The sequence below is a fragment of the Schistocerca serialis genome, chromosome 7, assembly GCF_023864345.2.
Source record: "Schistocerca serialis cubense isolate TAMUIC-IGC-003099 chromosome 7, iqSchSeri2.2, whole genome shotgun sequence".
Taxonomy (NCBI): domain Eukaryota; kingdom Metazoa; phylum Arthropoda; class Insecta; order Orthoptera; family Acrididae; genus Schistocerca; species Schistocerca serialis.
This window is the reverse complement of record NC_064644.1, coordinates 135,746,250-135,764,351: the sequence shown is the minus strand read 5'-3', so window position 1 is coordinate 135,764,351 and position 18,102 is coordinate 135,746,250. Positions and strand designations below refer to the sequence as shown.

The following is an 18,102-nucleotide window of genomic DNA, read 5'->3' as shown; positions in this document are numbered from 1 at the left end:
AGGACATGGATGTGTGTGATGTCCTTAGGTCAGTTAGGTTTAAGTAGTTTTACGTTCTAGGGGACTGATGACCACAGCAGTTAAGTAACATAGTGCTCAGAGCCATTTCTTTTTGTAAAAAACTTATGTGAAACTGCTTCGGCAGCCACGAGTGCTGTACTAGAACTGACCATAGCGTCATGAGGCCCGCCTAGGCGGTCTCAATACCTTGCGCCTGCGCATACTGTGTGTTGGGCACTTGTTGGGACAAGACGAGAACCTAACTCCTGACTTTGAATTTACTAGTAAAGTGAACTAAAAGAAAGATACAGCTGAGGAAAAGGGAGTATATGTTATCCTGTGCAGAACGTACTTAGATCGACTGCCTTAACATTTATGAAGTATTCGTTGGTCATGATATGAGGAAGACATCACGTCCTTACCACGTATGACCTGTCTAGGAAAATGTTGTGCTTAAACACGAAGTTTAATCACCCAAAAAGAACATAGGAGTAGGAAGGATAATATAAAGCCAACATCGTCATTATTATGACTAGGTCTAAAAAAATTTTGAGACGTTAATTTAAGCATTTGCTTAGCTATGGTACAACGCATCAACATCCTATTGACTTAGCACACAAATGGTCAAAGTGTCAGTGTCGTCTGCTCCATATCTGCTGTGCAGCGAGCTACGTTAATTTAAGTATTAACTGTATATTTCTTACTTGTCACTTCTTCTTCCGTGTGTTTTTGCTTTTAGGAAGATTTAATTTTCGAGTACTAGTAAATGTTTCATAGATTTCGTGTTTGTTTTGAATACAGTAAGAGAGAGTCCCTTTCGTCAGCTGTAGTGCCAGTAGTGCTAGCGTTTGTTTTGAATACAGTCGAGAGACAGATAGTGCTTATTTTCATTGTTTTCAACAAGAAGTGTCTAGTAACCACAGCTTAGTCAGCTATCAGCCGCCTTTAGTGAATTAGCAGTCTAGTTAAAAGTGATTAACTCTCTACAGTAAATTCATTTCTTAGGATGGATAGCATGTGTGACTGCTGTGTACGGATGCAGGAGGAGCTGGATACTGTTCGCGAACAGCTGAACGTGTTGATGACCGCGGTCAGCCGTCTTCAGGCAGCTGCCTCGGAGTGTAGCAGCAGTGGGGAGTCTGGTGCGTCGCATGGTACACCCCAGGTGTTACATGCCTCGCCCACGGTCCCTGTTGTCGAGACATCTTCGCGCGTTCCGAGCGGGGTTGGGCCACCAAGGGAAGTGGTGGGTTCAGCGGCGTTCGCGTCGCACGAGGCGGAGGGTCAATGTGGAGGCTGGCCGTGTGGCATCGCCCGCTCTGCCTGTGAGTGGACATGTGGCCGCTCCCTCAGCAAGGTCCGAGCAGGCACACGGGGGGAGGGTTTTTTTAGCGATTGGGAGCTCCAATGTTAGGCGGGTGATGGAGCCCCTTAGGGAGATAGCGGAAAGGTCGGGGAAGAAGGCCAGTGTTCACTCAGCCTGCTTGCCGGGGGGTCTCGTCCGAGATGTGGAAGAGGCCTTGCAGGCGGCGATAGAGAGCACTGGGTGCACCCGACTGCGAATTGGCACCAATGACTCCTGCCGCCTGGGTTCAGAGGTCATCCTGAGTTCATACAGGCGATTGGCGGAGTTGATGAAGGCGGAAAGCCTCGCTCGCGGGGTGGAATCTGAGCTAACTATTTGTAGTATCGTTCCCAGAACCGAACGCGGTCCTCTGGTTTGGAGCCGAGTGGAAGGCTTAAACCAGAGGCTCAGACGATTCTGCGGAGATCTGGGGTGCAAATTCCTCGACCTCCGCTATCGGGTAGAGAAATGTAGGGTCCCCCTGAATAGGCCAGGCGTGCACTACACACAGGAAGCGGCTACAAGGGTAGCGGAGTACGTGTGGAGTGCACATGTGGGTTTTTTAAGTTAGAGAATTCCCTCCCTAGGCCCGACAAGATGCCTCCTGAGACGCGACAAGTTAGTATTGGGCAAAACGCAACAGGGAATAACGATGTTAATGTGCTAATAGTAAACTGCAGGAGCATCTATAGAAAGGTCCCCGAACTGCTCTCATTAACAAACGGACATAACGCCCACATAGTACTAGGGACAGAAAGTTGGCTGAAGCCAGATGTAAACAGTAATGAAATTCTAAACTCAGATTGGAATGTATACCGCAGAGACAGGCTGGACAGTGAAGGGGGAGGCGTATTTATAGGGATAAAAAGTATAATAGTATCGAAGGAAATTGACGGAGATCCGAAATGTGAAATAATTTGGGTGAAGGTCACGGTTAAAGCAGGCTCAAACTTGGTAATTGGATGTCTCTATAGGCCCCCTGGCTCAGCAGCTGTTGTGGCAGAGCACCTGAAGGAAAATTTGGAAAATAATTCGAGTAGATTTCCCGACCATGTTATAGTTCTGGGTGGAGATTTTAATTTGCCGGATATAGACTGGGAGACTCAAACTTTTATAACGGGTGGCAGGGACAAAGAATTCAGTGAAATATTTTTAAGTGTATTATCTGAAAACTACCTTGAGCAGTTAAACAGAGAACCGACTCGTGGCGATAACATATTAGACCTTCTGATGACAAACAGACCCGAACTATTTGAAACAGTTAAAGCAGAACAGGGAATTAGCAATCATAAAGCGGTTACTGCATCGATGATTTCAGCCGTAAATAGAAATATTAAAAAAGGCAGGAAGATTTTTCTGTTTAGCAAAAGTGACAAAAAGCAGATTTCAGAGTACTTGACTGCTCAACACAAAAGTTTTGTCTCAAGTACAGATAGTCTTGAGGATGAGTGGACAAAGTTCAAAACCGTCGTACAATATGCATTAGATGAGTACGTGCCAAGCAAGATCGTAAGAGATAGGATAGAGCCACCGTGGTACAACAACCGAGTTAGAAAACTGCTGCGGAAGCAAAGGGAACTTCACAGCAAACATGAACATAGCCAAAGCCCTGCAGACAAACAAAAATTACGCGAAGCGAAATGTAATGTGAGGAGGGCTATGCGAGAGGCGTTCAATGAATTCGAAAGTAAAGTTCTATGTACTGACTTGGGAGAAAATCCTAAGAAATTTTGGTCTTACGTCAAAGCGGTAGGTGGATCAAAACAAAATGTCCAGACACTCTGTGACCAAAATGATACTGAAACAGAGGATGACAGACTAAAGTCCGAAATACTAAATGTCTTTTTCCAAAGGTGTTTCACATAGCGAGACTGCACTGTAGTTCCCTCTCTAGATTGTCGCACAGATGACAAAATGGTAGATATCGAAATAGACGACAGAGGGATAGAGAAACAATTAAATTCGCTCAAAAGAGGAAAGGCAGCTGGACCTGAGGGGGTACCAGTTCGATTTTACGCAGAGTACGCGAAGGAACTTGCCCCACTTCTTGCAGCGGTGTACCGTGGGTCTCTAGAAGAGCGTAGCGTTCGAAAGGATTTGAAAAAGGCACAGGTCATCCCCGTTTTTAGGAAGGGACGTCGAACAGATGTGCAGAACTATAGACCTATATCTCTAACCTCGATCAGTTGTAGAATTTTGGAACACGTATTATGTTGGAGTACAATGACTTTTCTGGAGACTAGAAATCTACTCTGTAGGAATCAGCATGGGTTTCGAAAAAGACGATCGTGTGAAACCCAGCTCGCACTATTCGTCCACGAGACTCAGAGGGCAATAGACACGGGTTCCCAAGTGGATGCCGTGTTTCTTGACTTCCGCAAGGCGTTCGATACAGTTCCCCACAGTCGTCTAATGAACAAAGTAAGAGCATATGGCTATCAGATCAATTGTGTGATTGGATTGAAGAGTTCCTGGATAACAGAACGCAGCATGTCATTCTCAATGGAGAGAAGTCTTCCGAAGTAAGAGTGATTTCAGGTGTACCGCAGGCCGACCGGGGTGGCCGAGCGGTTCTAGGCGCTACAGTCCGGAACCGTGCGACCGTTACGGTCGCAGGTTCGAATCCTGCCTCGGGCATGGATGTGTGTGATGTCCTTAGGTTAGTTAGGTTCAAGTAGTTCTAAGTTATAGGGGACTGATGACCTCAGCAGTTAAGTCTCATGGTGCTCAGAGCCATTTGAACCATTTTTTGTACCGCAGGGGAGTGTCATAGGACCGTTGCTATTCACAATATACATAAATGACCTTGTGGATAACATCGGAAGTTCACTGAGGCTTTTTGCGGATGATACTGTGGTACATCGAGAGGTTCTAACAATGGAAAATTGTACTGAAATGCAGGAGGATCTGCAACGAATTGACGCATGGTGCAGGGAATGGCAGTTGAATCTCAATGTAGACAAGTGTAATGTGCTGCGAATACATAGAAAGAAAGATCCTTTATCATTTAGCTACAATATAGCAGGTCAGCAACTGGAAGCAGTTAATTCCATAAATTATCTGGAAGTAGGCGTTAGGAGTGATTTAAAATGGAATGACCAAATAAAGTTGATCGTCGGTAAAGCAGATGCCAGACTGAAATTCATTGGAAGAGTCCTAAGGAAATGCAATCCGAAAACAAAGGAAGTAGGTTACAGTACACTTGTTCGCCCACTGCTTGAATATTGCTCACCAGTGTGGGTTCCGTACCAGATAAGGTTGATAGAGGAGATAGCGAAGATCCAACGGAGAGCAGCGCGCTTCGTTACAGTATCATTTGGTAATCTCGAAAGCGTTACGGAGATGATAGATAAACTCCAGTGGAAGACTTTGCAGGAGAGACGCTCAGTAGCTCGGTACGGGCTTTTGTTGAAGTTTCGAGAACGTACCTTCACCGAGGAGTCAAGCAGTATACTACTCCCTCCTACGCATATCTCGCGAAGAGACCATGAGGATAAAATCAGAGAGATTAGAGCCCACACAGAGGCATACCGACAATCTTTCTTTCCACGAACAATACGAGATTGGAATAGAAGGGAGAACCGATAGAGGTACTCAAAGTACCCTCCGCCACACACCACCAGGTGGCTTGCGGAGGATGGATGTAGATGTAGATGTAGAATGAACTTATGAACAAGTCTACATCTAATCTGTAACATCTGGCAATACGGGCCATATAAAATAGATGGTCATTATTCAAGATTAGCGTATTTGACCTGAAATGGTCTAGAATCAAGTCAAAATGAACTAATACACCTGCCTGATTGAGCTGCATGACGAAGTTATGGTTATGAATTACGGAAAACACTAAAGTGGGGGATATTGTGGCGGCAATGGGGTACTCAATTTGCCTTCATGGAGGTAATCCACACACATACTGTAAAAAACTGTGTGGAACACTATCATAATTCAGACTTGGTGACCACTGCCACCGAACGTAGGGAATGACAGCAGAATTATGTTTAAAGCTAAAGTGTGACTCGGCGAACATCGCTCCGGTCAACACACTTCAAATAATTGACCGACAAAGGTCAATATGTACTTAAAGAACTAGTCTAAACTATGGGAGGAAGACGGGAAATTGGTTAAATTATGGTGTGATTTGGCGAACAACGCTCCAAAGGACACCTTTAGTGACCGGAATGACGATCACCAAGACACTACCCCATTATAGAATATAGGTGCTATCACATAATTCTTCAATATGACCGATTGTGGTTAATGCTATGTGTATATGATAGCACTGATGCCATCATCTGATCATACACAACTTATTACTAACATAATTAATGGCAGTCATATCCACATAAGGGTCACAGGAGGGTAGCGTCACCTTGTCACAATCTACTGGATACGAAGTTTTGGTTCAGACTAGCTGGATCAGTTTGAATTGATCTAACTCAGTGACGTTTAAAGGTGTCCTTTGGAGCGCTGTTCGCCAAATCACATAATAATTTAACCAATGGACTTGTAGATTTAGCTTGACGATGTCCACTATGGACAACGGTAGTTACTGTTATTCTGAAGAAGGTCAGGTTATCCTGACTGAAACCTAGGTAAATTTAGGTAAACTTTGCAACTGAGGCTGTTGGTTTTTAAAATTAAAATTAACAAAAGCGTAGTGCGACGCTTCCAACAGCATTGTGTCGACACGTGAGAAGTAAAACGGCAGAGCTTAGAAGTTGATGTGTCGTGTAAGGTATGTTAACGACGTCACACTGGCACCAAACTTCATCACAACTCTGTCCAATCGCATCGTGGACGTGTCACACGGCGAAATGTCATCGCAGCCCCTGTTGCATCTCACTCCCACACCCCCACTCTTGACACCTGTGTGATAGAAGTCATAATCACGACTCTTAGCATTGAAATCACATGATTAACTTATGTGTGGCCGACGAAAACATTTCAGACACACCACCGCTCACAATCGACAATATAAGGTCTCAGGGGGAGGCATTAATGGTGTCACTGAAACTACCCCTTCCTATAGGGCGTTGATTCCCAAGCATTTTGGGTTCAGAAACTACAATTCAAAGTGTAATGACCAACAGGCTGACATTCCTGACATTTTTTGACACTGCTGGCACCCCACAGACGCTTCACTCATTCCCTAAAGACATCATGGCTAGCCATACTCTTGAAAGTGATCGCACCCCTTTAAAGTGCAGTGCGACCGCAGTTTTTGCTCTGGTGTACAATGTGGAACTATATGGGACCGTTCAAAAAAATCGATGAAGTTTGAAAGCTATCTAAAGCAGCAAAAGGTGTTTATGTTTCTTTAGCCTTCCTGTCTTGAACCCTTGTTTGGCGTGGCCATGTAACACCCCCCAGTTCTGATGGCTACTAGAAGGCAGCCAAGATTCACATCCGGGTTTTCACTGTGTAAGTAAATTTTTAAAGTGCTCAACAAATGTGGACAGGTGGTACTCACAGTACAGCAAGACTGCGGGTGGGAGGGGGGGGGGGGAGGTCTTTGAGAGGTCCTTGTCATTTTATTCACACGTTTGTCAATATCACACCCCTCCATGACCATACCACAGGAGTGCGAAAAGCAGGAGGACTGAAAACACATAAAAGCTCTCTGCTGCTTCGGACAGCTTTCAATATTCGTAGAATCGTTTTTATCTGTCCCATGTGGTTCCACACTATACACCAGAGTAAAAATTATGGTCGTACTGCACTCCAAATGGGTGTGGCCACGTTCAATGGGTTGCTAGGCTACGATGTCCTTAGAGGTTAAAGCGGCCGTCGGGCAGTGTCAAAGATTATCAAGAATAACGTCCTGTTGTTTATTGCACTATGTTTTAGACCGCAAAATGTGTTTGAATCAACGCCTCAGGGGAAGTGGTGATTTCATTAATCCTCTTTATGCCACGTTTTAGACCGCAAAATGTGTGTGAATCAACGCCTCAGGGGAAGTGGTGATTTCATTAATCCTCTTTATGCCACCCCAAATACTTTTTTGTGTCCAGACAGGGCGGCGGTGTGTCTGAAACGTTTTCCTCGACCTCACATAAGAATACCTCGTGATTTCAATGCTAGGCGTCACAGATGCGTTAAAAGAGGGGTAAAATGTGGATAAGAGAGGGAGCGACGATCTTCCCGTCGTATGACACGTCCACGTGGCACTGGGCAGAACTGAGATGGAATGTGGTGCCAGTGAGACATCATTAACCCACATTGCACGTTATATGAACTTCTGAGCCCCAGCTTTTTTTCGCATGTGTCGACACTTCGGTGTCCGAACCGTCACGGAACCAGAGGGTGACGTCGCAGGGCGCCACACTTTTGCACCATTATAGAGGAAGATTTTAGGCGCCTTTGAGTGAAATTACAAGCTTTTCGAGCTTGTACGTCGCAGCGGGGAATAATTTCGGTATTACGAAAAGTGATCCTCTAACTGTCTTGTTCGTTGTGTTAACTACTATATTACCTTGTAAGATGAATTTAGCCTTGCTTCGTTTATGGTATAATAAAATATTTTTTCAGTATATTCTCACGAAAACGAAATCACCGCCAGGAGACATCACGCTAATAGCCTTGATAACGGCTATATTTCGGCGAGGAACGGAGTCCACACATTTCTACATGTGACATATCCAGCGGAAGCCACCCTGTGATGATTAGATGTCGTAGAACTTCAAAATGGTAAGGGTGTTGACTACTACTTTTAATCCCCCGTTCCAAACAGTCACAGACATATTATGTGGAATTACGATTGGGTGTTTTAGCTAGCCTGTCAGGGTGCGATAGAGTACCTCGATGTTAGTCAAAGCGGGAACCTATGTGTACAGTGCTGTGAACAAGACTGCCAAGTCGAAAGTGTCCACCGTATATGTACCGGGTGGTTATAATTAAAGTGCAGCTACTCAGAGAGGTCCAATGCGGACTGCAGTTATAGTATGGCAGCGAAATTTGGTGCATATGCCGATGCGTTAACGCGGAACTGATTTACGCTGGGAAAAAATTAGTTCAGATTTTGGCCACTAGCTGCAAGCCTGGAGAAGGAGGAGATTAGTTGTTAACGTCCCGTCGACAACGAGCTCATTAGAGATGGAGCACAAGCTCGGTGAAGGGAAGCGTGCGGAAGGAAATCGGCCGTGCTCTTTCACAGGAACCATCCCGGCACTTGCCTGAAGCGATTTAGGGAAATAACGGAAAACTTAGAATGGCTGGACGCGGGTTTGAATCGTCGTCCTCCCGAATGCGAGCGCAGTGTGCTAACCACTGTGTCACCTTGCTCGGTTTGCAAGGGCTGGAGTGGTGAACGAATGCAAGAAATACGTATGCAAATGTTTGCACATGTATTGGATTATGAACTGGACGTGAGCAGAGAAGTTCAAACAAATGAGGAAAGCATTACGTTGATTTTATTATTAACCGTTTTGAGCGTGGATGTCATACCGTCATATCAACAGTGTAGGCGTCAGATTTACAACCATTGGCCAAAATTTGAATTTCTTTTTCGGCGTAAATCCTTCCGCAGTAACATATCTATGAGGTTTCCTACCTACGATAATTACAACCGCAATGGACCTCCGTGAGTAGATGCGCTTTAATTGTAAACACCAGGTATTAATCACGAAGCTTTGGAACAAAATGCACATCTTGGTTACCGGTAACGTTGAAACCAACATACTGTTTCACGTTTACGGTAACCATGATTAGTCGGCCGAAGTGACGGTATGAAAAAAGTACACCCCTGAACCACTTCCGGTCTGAACTACTCAGGACATTTGTGTGTTAAACGCCTCAATGGACCGTAGGTGCACACGACGCCTTGTGTCATTTGGAAGGAGTAGACATTGCAACTGGTCTCATACTACAAGCATCCAGTCAGTTATTGTCCAGTTTTTACGTTGTTTGGCCCCATGGAAGACGGCCAGCGTGAACAATGGCCTTTTGCAAGTTCACCAACTACATCTGCCATTTGCATGCTGTTGCCATCACAATATTCGTTCGGGATTTGATTGAAGCAGACCTGCACACAATGACAGCAGAATTTCCTACCGGGCTTGGAATCGATTGTTACTGGTGCAGCTCAACTATCAATAGAGGAAAGTCCACTGGACCTGACGGGATTCCAATTCGATTCTGCACAGAGTACGCGAAAGAACTTGCCCCCCTTCTAACAGCCGTGTACCGCAAGTCTCTAGAGGAACGAAGGGTTCCAAATGATTGGAAAAGAGCACAGATAGTCCCAGTCTTCAAGAAGGGTCGTCGAGCAGATGCGCAAAACTATAGACCTATATCTCTTACGTCGATCTCTTGTAGAATTTTAGAACATGTTTTTTGCTCGCGTATCATGTCATTTCTGGAAACCCAGAATCTACTATGTAGGAATCAACATGGATTCCGGAAACAGCGATCGTGTGAGACCCAACTCGCCTTATTTGTTCATGAGACCCAGAAAATATTAGATACAGGCTCCCAGGTAGATGCTATTTTTCTTGACTTCCGGAAGGCGTTCGATACAGTTCCGCACTGTCGCCTGATAAACAAAGTAAGAGCCTACGGAATATCAGACCAGCTGTGTGGCTAGATTGAAGAGCTTTTAGCAAACAGAACACAGCATGTTGTTATCAATGGAGAGACGTCTACAGACGTTAAAGTAACCTCTGGCGTGCCACAGGGGAGTGTTATGGGACCATTGCTTTTCACAATATATATAAATGACTTAGTAGATAGTGTCGGAAGTTCCATGCGGCTTTTCGCGGATGATGCTGTAGTATACAGAGAAGTTGCAGCATTAGAAAATTGTAGCGAAATGCAGGAAGATCTGCAGCGGATAGGCACTTGGTGCAGGGAGTGGCAACTGACCCTTAACATAGACAAATGTAATGTATTGCGAATACATAGAAAGAAGGATCCTTTATTGTATGATTATATGATAGCGGAACAAACACTGGTAGCAGTTACGTCTGTAAAATATCTGGGAGTATGCGTGCGGAATGATTTGAAGTGGAATGATCATATAAAATTAATTGTTGGTAAGGCGGGTACCAGGTTGAGATTCATTGGGAGAGTGCTTAGAAAATGTAGTCCATCAACAAAGGAGGTGGCTTACAAAACACTCGTTCGACCTATACTTGAGTATTGCTCATCAGTGTGGGATCCGTACCAGATCGGGTTGACGGAAGAGATAGAGAAGATCCAAAGAAGAGCGGCGCGTTTCGTTACCGGGTTATTTGGTAACCGTGATAGCGTTACGGAGATGTTTAATAAACTCAAGTGGCAGACTCTGCAAGAGAGGCGCTCTGCATCGCGGTGTAACTTGCTCGCCAGGTTTCGAGAGGGTGCGTTTCTGGATGAGGTATCGAATATATTGCTTCCCCCTACTTATACCTCCCGAGGAGATCACGAATGTAAAATTAGAGAGATTAGAGCGCGCACGGAGGCTTTCAGACAGTCGTTCTTCCCGCGAACCATACGCGACTGGAACAGGGAAGGGAGGTAATGACAGTGGCACGTAAAGTGCCCTCCGCCACACACCGTTGGGTGGCTTGCGGAGTATCAATGTAGATGTAGATGTAGATGTAGACTCTGGCCCCTGTCAGTTGCGATCTTTTTATGACCACTATCCTCATTCCGTGTTACGTGGCACACGTGATCATGGGCACGTCCTAAGAGGATACCTCTTATCTGCCAGTCTATTACATCTCCACGTCGATCCATCTTCTTGGGCAGATTCCTTACAGATGATTGCTGGTACGTACGCACATCACATGCCATGACTTACGTCCCCGTTAGAGAGTCACATAATACCTAGTACCAGTACTACACAATCTGCAGCGTTGCGAAACGACCAGTGTGCTCTTCTAAGGGACTCGCTGATGTTTAGTCCAGTGAGTTTATTAAGAGACAATTTCTTTCGGTTGATATTTGCCATGTGTGAACGACAGAACGTTACTTCAGTTGGGCTGATTTGGGGTATGCATCGTAAGTGACACAATTTCCTCCACACTCAGTCCTGCGTGTTGCCTGACAGCTATCACGCCCGAAAGATATATGCCTCATTGTTGGCTCGATCGTCCTCATAACTGTCACTCATTCAAGTTACTCTCTTGTGAAACCTCCACCAAAGCCTCTCCGTTCGGATGTAGGACTGTTGATTTTTTAAATATCGGGAATCCATAGATCGATATTTAAAATGATGTCATTGTCAGCCTTCGAAACATCGAAAAAGATCATCGATACATCGGTACATCGGCTGAACAAATTTCGAAGTAACGGCCAAAAAAGTATCGGCTGTACATTTCAAATATGCTACAAGTTCTAGAGCTGCATATTTAAGTATTGATTTATTATTAGATATTCTGTACATCAGCAATCTAGCAAGATCTCTGGAGCAAGAATTGATAGCAAAACGATGCACGTTCATGCTTGGGGATATACATTTCGCTAACGATGGTAACTGCATGTATCATAAGTGACACAATAAAAGGTGTCCAATGAGTCCGCTGTTCGTTTTCGTCACATATCGGATTTGTCCAGAACATTTCATGTCGACTTCCCTCTTTTTTCATTTCTGAAACGACAGCGAACTAGAAGTCACAATGTCAAAATTGAGTACTGGAGTTAAATGTTGAGTTTGTCTTGGTAGTCTCGAGGGCCGATTACGCCAGCATTTCCCGCACACGTCTCCGCCCACCGCAAAGGCCAATCTCATCATTCACATTTTTGTTCATCAGTTTCAGCAACTGCATTTGAAGAATGCCGAAGTGAAGAAATAGCACACTAGTTGCGTTATTCCATCATTCACCCCCCCCCCCCCCCCCCCCTCACACACACACACACACACACACACACACACACAGAGGGCAATCGGACTTCTTCTTCGTGCCATCTGCACTTGCTTCACCCAGACAAGAGAAAGAAGGAACATCATTAAACCTCAAAAAAATAGTAAGACTCCGTCACACAGTGAAAGTAAAATTATGTTTACTACAGTTCCAAAAGAACAATTTCAAATATTTACCGAAAATTACGAAAAAATGTAATACAAAATAAGCATATATATCGATATCTATGTATCGATATATCGGTGAAAAGTAGTCGTAGATATTCTTCGGAATTTTTTGGAAAAAATGTCAGTATATCGACATTTTATCAACAGTCCTCATCAGATCACATCCATAAATCGAATAAAACAACTTTGTGATTGACATTTGGTATTGACGGGGACTCTGTTGCAGGTATGAAGCCAGTCACTTTTCACAAGGCTCTGCTTACCTATGAAACAGGCAGCAAAAGGAGTACGTAGCGCTGAAGAAAGAAAAAGAACTACAGTTCGCAGGTGACTGGACCCTACCACTCAATTCACTGAAATGTCACTCCAAATTTATTTAATCGAAGTTTTGATGGAAACATTCTCACGTATATCAGATATGTTACGTCAGATGCTGCGCTCAGTATCACTGGTCAACAAATTGGAACTTTTTTATGCATCTGGTTTCTAAGTGGCTTTATTCAACTAATTTTGGGATGCTGAACTGAAAGTTACTACCAATCCTGGGGTGCTTAATTGAAAGTTACAACCAGATTTTCTATATGACGATATATTTCTCAGAAAGAAAAGATAAAAAAATCGAATCGATTTTATTTCCAATCTATTGTGGAACTTGTTAAAACTAAAGTATTATAAACATCAAACGAGAAATGCTCAAATAATTACATAAAATAACATAACAATATTCTTATCATACAGTAAGTCAAATACACGATAAAACCACTAAAAATAAATGCAAATGTTAATGTTTTACAAAGTTTAATGTCAGTTTATTTAGAGAAATGGGATGAGAATACGTTTCTTTTCTAAGATATCTCTTTAGTCTCTCTAAGCGAAACTCAACAATAATCGCTCATCACTGAAGAGTTCCACAATCCAAGTTAGCTACATTCCATGAGAAGGATATATTGAAGGATACGTTCACCCCGTTCGTGCTATCAATTCTTAATTTTTGAGAAAAAAAAGTGAAATAAAATAAAAATAAAAAAGTGAACGAAAAAAATCTTTTTAGTGACATTCCATATGCCACATTTTTGTACTTGTCCAATATTTCAGTCACTATAGAAAGACAAATCTCTTTTCTTCTGTTACTTAACAAGCCATGAAATGTGCCTTTGAAAGAAGTAAAAATTTGTAAGTCAACATTCGCGAATTTAGCATAAAGGTATCATCAGTTAACGAATTTCTGAATTGTCCAATAAACAGACGTTCTTTCAGCTTGGCCTTGTTGACACTGAGAAAAACATCTTTCAAATGAATGAAAAAGCCTTTGCAAAAATCTCTATTCGGCATAACTTAATACGGAGCGGAAGCAACATCACTTTGTTCGGCACCAAAATATGTTTTTCTTAACATTATCCTTTCTTGCAATATGCCTCATGCCATTTTGTGACATACTAGTGGTTTTTGATGTCTTTGGTGTCCCACAAACACAGAAAACAACAGTATGTTATGAAACCAGTCCGCAATCCTGTACATAGTGCAACCATTTCTAAATCACCGCACATGATCGGCTATGGCCTTTTCATTTGATGGTCCCCCTGGCAGCAGGACCATGCGTTCATGTTTCCTTCTTACCTTCTGAATGAGCCAAAGATAGAGATGGAAGTTCATTGTCATAGTGTAATAACATTCACACCAGTGCACATGCATTTTGATTTTTGATTTTTGACATATGCAGACAAACCATTTTTTCTAGTCCTTAACGTTTATATTTTTCTTGGAGCTACAAGGCTTTATAGAAATAAAATAAGAAAACTGAAATTTAAGGAAAGTAATTTACACTTTTAAATAACTCGAAAAGATTTTTTAAATAACACGAAAACTTCACATTAAACAAAATTTCTAAGGGTACTTTTTAATTCTACAAAAAGGAATGCAAAATGGTTGTTGATCAGTGTAATACGTTGGACGAGGAACCCGTCACCGGCCAGAGCAGAGATGCACCCTGGCTAAACAAGCATGGCGACTTTTCAGTCGGCTCGATGGATCAATCGCTGCGAGGGAAGTACGGAGACTAGAAGATTGCAAATTCTCTCAACACCAAACTGTCGCATATGTATTTCTAGTCATGTCCTACACCCCACCTAATATTCTTGATGCATCACGATATTTTGTACATCGAACGCTGCCTGTTTTCCCTTTGAGAAAGTGTCATGCTGGATAGCTTTAAGGCGATCCCAACCGAAACAGAAAATTTTTAAAGCACAGTAGCATATGCTACTTCGCCTTTAAGTAAAAATAAAATTGAAATTGCAATTGCTGGCTGGCTCTGGCTACGTGACAGAATTACTGAGGTGCTTAGGACTTCTAAATTGGAATAGTTTGAGAAACCACAGCATTGCTACGTAAATTTAGAAGATCAGTTTCCACTGTCTGTTGGCACTATCGAACAACGCCAAAAGAAGTGTAAGAAGGAGAGTGCACTCATAAGCTTGGAGAAAGTTGTTTTACTCGAGCCATTCCAGAACAGGAGTAGGAAGCTCACCACTTACTCTCTTAATTCTCTTTTGCGATAATATTTGCAGCGATGTGTTGAGTAGACATACTTGAAAACACTGTGGAGTAAGAAACACTACCTCTCATTGATGTGAGGGTGAAAATGGAATGGCACAGATGGACAGAGAAACAGAGAAATGGGAGGGGAGGAGAGGGACACAGAGAATGGGGAGGAGAAGATAGGCAGATAGAGGGTGAGGTGAACATGGGCATATAGAATGGAGAGTAGTAGGTGGATGTGGGTGAGGATACGGAATGAGAGAGTGGGAAGGGGCTCATGGATAGTGGAAATGGGCAGAGAGGGGAAGGAAGAGATGGACAGAAGTGGGAGGAGGAGGTGGACAGAGAGAGGAGGAACGAATAATAGATGGAGAGAGGGGAAGGAGGAGATAACAGAGAGAGAGTGGGGAGGGTGATGTGCGCAGAGGGAGAGGTGAAGCTCAGAGAAAGGAGGGGGGGGGGAAGAATAGATGGACTGAGCGAGGGGCAGGGCGGATTGAACAGAGAAGGAAGCGCATGAGACGGTCAGAGGTGGTAGGAGGAGATGGAGAAAGAGGGTGGTAGGGAAAATATGCACAGAGAGAGAGAGAGGAAGGAGGAGGTGGACAGAAAGAGGTGAGAACAGGAGATGGGCAGAGGGGGAAAGTAGTGCAAGTGTAGGAGGCAGGTGGAAGATGTAGAAGAGTAGTGGATAGGCGGGAAAGGAGTAGGGTGTGTGTGGAGGGAGGTTGATGAGGTTCAGAGTGTGGGGAGGCTGATGGAAGAGGAACTGGGTGACATGAAACAGACAGGGAGAGAAGTAGGGGGAACAAATGCCGGAGAGTTTTAATTTTTCCTGATTAATGTTATGAAAGCATAGCTACGATATAGGTAACTGCCGTAATATCTCTCCTGTGTGTGTGTGTGTGTGTGTGTGTGTGTGTGTGTGTGTGAGTTTCGGGAGAGGGGTGATGTACAAAAACTGTGACATATCATCCTATGTCTGTAACGCTTGAAGAAATTTCTACCAAACTTGACAAACTTATTACTTGCAAACTGAAAAAAAATAATAGTGTTACAGCGATATCCACATAGCACGCTTTCAGTGTGGTTTAGAAAAAGGGATGACATGAAAGCATAGCCCAGGAACACCTGGAGAAATTGCTGAAAACTATTTGGTAGACAAATGACTCAGTTTTTTAATAAAAGTAGTGTGGGAGAGATGGGGATGTGAAGGCGATGTTATGTAAAAATGTTCTAGATCCATCTCTTTGTATTTCTTTCCGGAATTTAGTTGACTTGGAAATCTTTAAAAGTGTGAAATGCAATTTATGTCTTATTTGCGCTGCTCGGTGTGTCAACCAGGTCTCGAGAATTAGCCCAGCACCGAGCTAATATTCTTGTCAACGCGACTGGAAACCAAAACTTGCCAGAGAGATAGCACATGTAAATTTAATATTCACTCTCGAGTCGTAAGGTGTAAGACAGCAGAGATTTAGACATGAATTTATGTACGCATTACATAAAGGGCGGTCAGAAATAGCCTGAATAGCTTGTAAGTTTTGCATCACCTCGGTTCCGTGAGTTCCGGAACCTGAATATAGACATCATTAGCGCCCTCATTATTGCTCATGGAAACCACATTGCATGTTGTGCCACCATACAGCGAGATCTTCGGAGGTAGTGGTCCAGATTGCTATACAAATCGGTACTTCTAATACCCAGTAGCTCGTCCTCTTGCATTGATGCGTGTGTGTATTCGTCGTGGCATACTATCCACAAGTTCACCAAGGCACTGTTGGTCCAGATTGTCCCACTACTCAACAGAGATTCGGCGAAGGTACCTCAGAGTGGTTGGTGAGCCACTTCATCCATAAACAGATCTTTTCAATTTATCCCACGCATGTTCGATTGGGTTCATGTCTGGAGAACATGCTGGCCACTCTAGTCGAGAGATGTCGTTACCCTGAAGGAAGTCATTCACAAGATGTGCACGATGGGGGCGCGAATTGTCGTCCATGAAGACGAATGCCTCGCCAATATGCTGCCGATATGATTGCACTATCGGTCGGAGGACGGCATTAAGGTATCGTACAGCCGTTACGGCGCCTTCCATGACCAACAATGGCGCACGTCGGCCCCTTACAGTGCCAGCCCAAAACAGCAGGGAGCCTCCACCTCGCTGCACCCGCTGGACAGTGTGTCTAAGGCGTTCAGCCTGATCGAGTTGCCTCCAAACCCGTCTCCGACGATTGTCTGGTTGAAGCCATATGCGACACTCATCGGTGAAGAGAATGCCAATTCTGAGAGGTCCATTCGGTATGTTGTTGGACCAATCTGCATCGCGCTCCATGGTGTCGTGGTTGCAAAGATGGAGTTGCGCATCATACAGCCTATTGCGCATAGTTTGAGTCGTAACACGACGTGCTGTGGCTGCACGGAAAGCATTATTCAACATGGTGTCATTGTTGTCAGGGTTCCTCCGAGCCATAATCCGTAGGTAGCGGTCATCCACTGCAGTAGTCGCCCTTGGGCGGCGTGAGCGAGGCATGTCATCGACAGTTCCTGTCCCCCTGTACCTCCTCCGTGTCCGAACAACATCGCTTTGGTTCACTACGAGACGCCTGGACACTTCCCTTGTTGAGAGCCCTTCCTGGCACAAAGTAGCAATGCGGACGCGATCGTACCGTGGTATTGACCGTCTGGGCATGGTTGAGCTACAGACAACACGACCCGTGTACCTCTTTCCTGATAGAATGACTGGAACTGCTCGTCTGTCGGACCCCCTCCGTCTAATAGGCGCTGCTCATGCATGGTTGTTTACATGTTTGAGCGGGTTTGGTAAAATCTTTGAACAGTCAAAGGGACTGTGTCTGTCATACAATATCCCAAGTCAACGTCTGTGTTCAGGAGTTCTGAGAACCGGGGTGATGCAAAACATTTTTATATGTGTAATTGTTGATATAAATTCAATATGTGCTGTTGTTTCCGAGTTAAAAAGCACTGCAGTTGGCCGTTGAAGTCAGACCACAGTGCACGCAAATTTAAGCGTCCCTCCAGAGATGATGTCGCCAAACTGAGCAAGAGAACTATATAAAAATTGGACATGGGACGGTAGTAAGGATCGAATCCGAGCCAAAGGCTGAACAGTCTTGTGCGCTATCATCAAGAACTGAGACCAATTGTGCGAGTATTTGGCGGGCCGCTTGAATCTGCGAGACCAACGAAC

The 18,102-nt window shown here is 44.1% G+C and overlaps 1 protein-coding gene across 1 annotated transcript in view; it reads left to right on the top strand.

Moving 5' to 3' along the window:
* The window catches only part of LOC126412579 (calcium/calmodulin-dependent protein kinase type IV-like), a 586,558-nt gene that overhangs the window by 145,495 nt on the left and 422,961 nt on the right, over window positions 1–18,102 (top strand). The gene's annotated exons all lie outside the window — the stretch shown is intronic.